Source organism: Cololabis saira, chromosome 5 (genome assembly GCF_033807715.1).
Source record: "Cololabis saira isolate AMF1-May2022 chromosome 5, fColSai1.1, whole genome shotgun sequence".
In the NCBI taxonomy this organism is placed as follows: Eukaryota; Metazoa; Chordata; class Actinopteri; order Beloniformes; family Belonidae; genus Cololabis; species Cololabis saira.
In genome coordinates this window covers 553,288-560,065 of record NC_084591.1, presented here as the reverse complement: position 1 = coordinate 560,065, position 6,778 = coordinate 553,288, and the positions used below count along the sequence as shown (strand labels likewise).

Below are 6,778 nucleotides of genomic sequence, written 5' to 3'. Positions count from 1 at the left end.
GTTCACCAACCACCATCAATTGGAAGTGGTATACTTGCCTACTTACTCACCATTTTTAAACCCTATAGAGGAATTCTCTTCGGTTTGGAGATGGCGTGTATATGACCGCCAACCCACTCCGATCGGGTTTGAACCGACTCTGATTGGCTTTAACCGACTCCGATTGGGTTTTAACCGACTCTGATTGGGTTTTAACCGACTCTGATTGGCTTTAACCGACTCCGATTGGGTTTTAACCGACTCTGATCAGGTTTTAACAGACTCTGATTGGTTTTAACAGACTCCGATTGGTTTTAACCGATTCCGATTGGTTTTAACCGACTCCAATTGGTTCTAACCGACTCTGATCGGATTTTAACCGACTCCGATTGGTTTTAACCGACTCCAATTGGTTGTAACCGACTCTGATCGGATTTTAACCGACTCTGATCAGGTTTTAAGGGACTCCGATCAGGTTTTACCCGATTTTTTATGATTGCTGTTTTTAACCTCCACAACCATCATCATTGGTATGTCATTAATGACAGCACCTGCTTCTGATGATGTGACATGGAGTTTTTGTTGGCCAGTTGTGTGTTTTATGGCTCGTTGGTCTAGTAGTTTGATTCTCGCTTCGGGTGCGAGAGGTCCCGGGTTTAATTCCCGGACGAGCCCCAGTGAATTATGCAATTGGTGGTTTTCTCCTCTAAGTAGCAAAGATTCAAGACTGTAGTACAATTCAATGTATGACTTGAAGACAAACATTGGCATGACGTGTAAATGCTGAAAAGCCGTAGTCCATAAACCCTTTCCCCTGGTTTCAGTTGCATGATGGTGTCCTATTAGACGTAGCTTTCTTGTTTAAAGGGACTGTTGGGTTGGGTGAAAGACAAGGAAAAAAGAAAGAATAAATTCTAGCACTGGCATGGCAGCACACGTGTCCAATTGGACTCACAGCAGGTTCTGTTAGTTTGTGAGGCCCCAGTTGTTTCTGGTAGGAGGAGCCGTACGGTTCAGTCGCCGCGTACCCTACGCCGTAAGTTCTGCGTTGGTGTAACGCAAAACCATAAATCAGCCTTTAACGTGATCTTACAGGATTTTACGGGATTTTACGGGACTTCTGGTGCTGATCTGGTCACTGCAGTAATAAAGTTCCAACTACAGGACTGTCTCAGAAAATTAGAATATTGTGATAAAGTTCTTTATTTTCTGTAATGCAATTAAAAAAACAAAAATGTCACACACTCTGGATTCATTACAAATCAACTGAAATATTGCAAGCCTTTTATTATTTTAATATTGCTGATTATGGTTTACAGTTTAAGATTAAGATTCCCAGAATATTCTAATTTTTTGAGATAGGATATTTGAGTTTTCTTAAGCTGTAAGCCATGATCAGCAATATTAAAATAATAAAAGGCTTGCAATATTTCAGTTGATTTGTAATGAATCCAGAATGTATGACATTTTTGCATTACAGAAAATAAAAGACTTTATCACAATATTCTAATTTTCTGAGACAATCCTGTAAATGTTGTTCATTGGCAATCGGGTTATGGTATATAAGCCCAGGTGATATTGTGGAGTAATCCAAAAGTAATGTAACTAGTTACTTTCAGCAACCAGTACTAAGTAGTGTAAGGGATTACTTTTAAAAAAAAGTAACTAGTAATATGTAATGGATTACTTTTTTTGAGTAACTACCCCAACACTCCTAACGTAGCACAGTGAGGTTCATGGAGCTGCTCCAGAGCTGTAACGATCTGCTCGTTTCAAAGTGTTTTCCTGACGGCTCTGTGGCTTAGTCGGTCTAGACCTGTCTAGTAAACAGCAGATCCTGGTTCAAATCCCAGCACAGCCTCTCAACTCAAACTCAACTCTTGAGACGCCTGAAACATCACATATCTCTCTCTGCTGGTTCTGGCAGTATTTCTCACACGAGTACTTTGTCAAAAGTACTCGTGAACGTGGATGCTCTTTGTATTGTCATTCTATTGGAGCCTCTCTTTGTTTTTTTCCCCCCATTTTATCACCCATTGCTCCTACCTAAGTGACAGTCCTGGGCATTGCTCCATCTACCAACCCCAGGAGTCCCTGCACTGAGCTCAGGTCTCCTCCTTAAAGGAGCATGAGGCTCCTTTTAAGAAATGAGACTCTCTAGCGCCACCCTTCACCACGACGGCCGTTGGGGGTACTGCAGCCAACAGTGAAGCCGGCACGGGAGAACGGGGAGAACGTGCATGCAGCGTCATGTGACGTCACATCTGCAGCCCAGCGCGGGAAATTCGGGACCGAATTGCAGCACATTTTGCAGCAACAGCCTGTTCAAGGCAAAGGAGAGATACACTAGAGGAAACATTCTTTTGGGTTTGGAACGCTTCATCTGACATTATTACTAGAAAACTTAAAATGTATACGGATTTTTTTCATAAATCCTGCCTCAAGCTCCTTTAACCCTCTCTTTTCAGATCCTGCAAACATTTCTAAAATCATGTAATTGGTTAGCTCGTCTCTCAACACAATTGACCAAATCTTTCTGGACGAGAGAAGGCCAGTGTTGTGCCAAAAAGGGAGTGCTGGTGCAGTTATTATAGATTGTTCCAAAATCTGCAGAAATCTAGGCTGGTCTCAGAGTGAAGGCTGAATTAAGGTTCTGCGTTAAACCAACGCAGAGCACACGCCGTCACCGTGACGCCGTCACCGTGACGCCGTCGTGAACCTTCGGACTTCTCCGTCACTCCATTTCTCCTCGGTGCAGTACCCCCCGCGACCGCTAGTTAGCGATCTTTTTCTGAATGGTTTATCCGACTTTTTCCGGTCACAGTAAATCAAAAAGATCAGGACAACTATTGTGCAAAAAAACTAAACAAAAAAAAATCACACATAAACGAAGAAAAGAGGCTGAAAGTTCACGACTGCTTCAAACCGGAAACCGGAAATGCGTTGCTACCAAGTGAACCAATCACAGCCTCTCGTCTGCGTTTGGTCTGCGTCGCCTCCACGCGTAGCTACAATTTTCGGGAGTTGCACGTCAGTGACGACGTCAGTGACGGCGTCAGTGACGGCGCAGGTGACGGCGTGTGGTCTGCGTGGACGAAAACCACACGCCGTAGGCACGGCGTCGTTTGACGCAGAACCATATTTCTTCTTCTTCCTTAAGGCCTTAAAGTTGAAATTAAAGCTTCCCGTGTTCACATAGGACTGTGGCCCAACACTGTTTATTGTAAAAGGACATGAACCATCAAGTACTTTCTCTGGCTAAACTCACACATTTAACATTTAAGTGTCTATAAAGTGGAAGTACATCAGTTATCCTTTCTTTAAAGCTGAAATAAATGTGTTTGTTTGATTGAATCAGAAATGTTAGTCAACAAAATTAGAAATTTGAGAGTTCAAATTTTTGGAGAACTTCTAATCTCTCCTTATTTTTGCAGTAACATGCTCTACCGACTGAGCTAGCCGGGCTTCAGGTGTTAGTGCATAAAAACAAAAGTGCATTATGGGATAACTGAAGGCCCTGTGGCTTAGTGGTCTGTCTCGTAAAAAGGAGATCCTGGTTCAAATCCCAGCAGAGCCTTTAAACTCCCAACAGTAGGGACGTAACTCATGTAAGTTTAAATGGATTCTACCAAGTGTTTGGATCTAGTCTTCACCTTCTCCTTTGTATCTTACCAAACTTAATAGACGGCCTTCTAATGGCCCGCCTGCTTTAACGGATTCCGATTGGTTGTAACCGACTCCGATTGGTTTTAACGGATTCCGATTATTTTTTAACCGAATTCGATCAGATTTTAATTGACTCCGATTGATTTTAACCGACTCCGATTGGTTTTAACCGACTCCGATTGGTTTTAAACGACTCCGATTGGTTTTAACCGACTCCAATTGGGTTTTTACCGACTCCGATTGGGTTTTAACCGACTCCAATTGGGTTTTTACCGACTCCGATTGGTTTTAACCGACTCCGATTGGTTTTAACCGACTCCAATTGGGTTTTTATCAACTCCGATTGGTTGTAACCGACTCTGATTGGTTTTAAACGACTCCGATTGGTTTTAAACGACTCCGATTGGTTTTTTAACCGACGCCGATCGGGTTGTAACCGACTCCGATCGGGTTTTAATTGACTCCGATTGGTTTTAACCAACTCCGATTGGTTTTAACCAACTCCAATCAGGTTTTAACCGACTCCGATTTTGTACTACAGTCTTGAATCTTTGCTACCTGGAGGAGAAAAAACACAAATTGCATAAAACTTTGGGGCTCGTCCGGGAATTAAACCCCGGACCTCTCGCACCCAAAGCTAGAATCATACCAGACTGTGGAAACAATCAGATAAATCAATCACCGTGTGAGAGGAGAAGGTGAAGACTTGATTCAAACACGTGGAAGAATCCTTTCCACAGCCCTAGTGGCCTAATGGATAAGGCACTGGCCTCCTAAGCCAGGGATTGTGGGTTCGAGTCCCATCTAGGGTGGAAATGTGTAGAATTGCTCAATGCAAGACTGAGTTAATATCTTCAGATTCTAATTTCAATACAGCAAGATTTGCACTTTCATTCATAATTGATTGAACCTCAGAAGCTGCTTTTTTTACTCACTTTTCACTGCCTGTTGTTTCTATTGTCAAACGAATTTGACACCTTTGTACATTTTAATGCCTTTTATATATGTAATTTCTTTGATGAATTGTCTCTACCTAGGTCGTGTTCTCTGCAGGATCTCATACAGTACGTAGAGTTCTTTATGATTGTTCAGATGTTACTGGGGTAAGTTTGTTCATTCAGATGTTCATAGTGATCCAGGGCAGGTTTACAACATCTTCAGTTACATTCAATTCAATTCAATTCAATTCAATTCAATTTTATTTATATAGCGTCTAATACAACAGAGTTGTTTCTAGACGCTATACAGAGACCCATACCCAGAACATGACCCCCGAGCAGTTATTACATAAACAATGGCAGGTAAAAACTCCCCTACATCACAGTCTCCCAAACCAAGTAGAGACGTTTTTAGGTGAAGTCTCACTCAGGGAGTAACTGATTGTCAGACACACCACGAACAGAAATACAGGAAGAGTTGGAGGAGAAAACAGCAAAGTATTAAAGTCATAACTGAGTAAAAGGAGAGGGACCAGACATTACCCCCTCTCAAGCAACATTTTTGACGCTTTTTTCTTTTTTTCCTGAAACGAGGAATTAAAACCAATCACAAATATCATATTTGTGATTATTTGGCGTGTGATTATTTACCAGCATGTTTGAAATATGCTGTAATGTGTCAGCCAACCACAAAAATGTGGGAATTTTGGTGGAATCATTTATTTTTTGTCCTTGCCCGTCGGTGCAAATGACATAAATAAAGTGCGTGGTTTGATTGTGAAAAAAAAAAACGTTACGTGAACAATAAATCAAACACTCCCTTCCATGCAGTGTGTGTGTTTAGGAAGTAAAGACTGGAATACGCTATTCACAAAAGCACAAATAGTGAGGTTTTACTAATATTTATATTTTAAAAATGACCAAAAAACAGGTCGGGACTCAGTTAGATTATATCGTATGTTCGTCTCTCGTCGCTCAGTCAGTCAAACAAGGGGCAGCTGAGTCATGGCTGAGCGGTAGTGTCGTTGTCTTTGGTGTGAGAGGTCGAGGGTTCGAGACCCGCTGTACGTGAAGATTATTGTCAGCAATTCATGCGTACAGAATCTTTTGGTGGTACGGAGTACCGGATCGTACCGGTTTACGTTCACCCCTGCTAGTAAGTCTAGTGTGACATATACGTCAAAGAGGGAGCAGATTTTGAAGAGACTTTTAACGTCACTGAGACTTTGTTGTGATGTTAAAGACTATGGGATTCAAACCCATACGTGCAGAACACACTGGATTAGCAGTCCTTCACCTTAACTCTCGGTCACCTCGTCCTCATGTTGGTGTTTTCTCCCCAACAATGGAATGAGAAAGTGGAGCAACTCGTGGACCACATGGCCTAATGGACAAGGCGTCTGACTTCGGATCAGAAGATTGAGGGTTCGAGTCCCTCTGTGGTTAAAGAGCCTTCAGATACTTAGATCTGGTTTCCTTACTCACATTCACTCTTTAGAGGACACTTTGGTTTAGCTACCCCAGGGATCGGCAACCCACGGCTCTAGAGCCGCATGCAGCTCTTTAGCGCCGCCCTGGTGGCTCCTGGAGCTTTTTCAAAAATGTTTGACCTTTTTTTCCTTTTTTCTTATTTTTTTCTTTTTATTTCTTTTTTCTTATTTTCCTTTTTTTTTCTTTTTTCTTCTCTTTTTCCGTTTTTCAAATTTTTTCTTCCTTTTTCCTTGCCTTTTTAATCTCGGCATTTTGACTTTTTTCTCGAAATTTTGACTTTTTTCTCAAGATTGTACTTCAACATTAATCTTGACATTTCGACTTTTTTCTCGAAATATCAACTTTTTGCTCGACATTTTGACTTAATTCTCAACATTTCAAATTTTTTCTTGAAATTTTGACTTTTTGATCGAGATTGTACTTCAACATTAATCTCGACATTTCGACTTTTTTCTCTACATTTTGTTTTTTTTCATGAAATTTTGACTATTTCCTCAACATTTTGACTATTTCCTCAACATTTTGACTTTTTTCTCAACATTTTGACTTTTTTCTCGAAGTGCATAATGAAAAAAAAAATCTTCCCCCAGTTCTAACTAATATAGAAACATGCAGCATGTGTTCCTTCATTCTAATTCTGATACAAGACTTTAAATTTTTTGCGGCTCCAGACATATTCGTTTTTTGTGCTTTTGGTCCAATAT

The 6,778-nt window shown here is 41.1% G+C and overlaps 3 non-coding genes across 3 annotated transcripts; all 3 read left to right on the top strand.

Annotated features, from left to right (window-relative positions):
* The first annotated feature begins 582 nt into the window (after nucleotides 1-582).
* On the top strand, nucleotides 583-654 carry trnap-cgg (transfer RNA proline (anticodon CGG)). Its single transcript has one exon. It is a non-coding gene; the product is annotated as a tRNA-Pro (tRNA).
* Nucleotides 655-4,384: 3,730 nt separating this feature from the next.
* On the top strand, nucleotides 4,385-4,457 carry trnar-ccu (transfer RNA arginine (anticodon CCU)). The gene has a single exon. It is a non-coding gene; the product is annotated as a tRNA-Arg (tRNA).
* A 1,499-nt stretch (nucleotides 4,458-5,956) lies between these two features.
* On the top strand, nucleotides 5,957-6,029 carry trnar-ucg (transfer RNA arginine (anticodon UCG)). Its single transcript has one exon. It is a non-coding gene; the product is annotated as a tRNA-Arg (tRNA).
* Nucleotides 6,030-6,778: the final 749 nt, after the last annotated feature.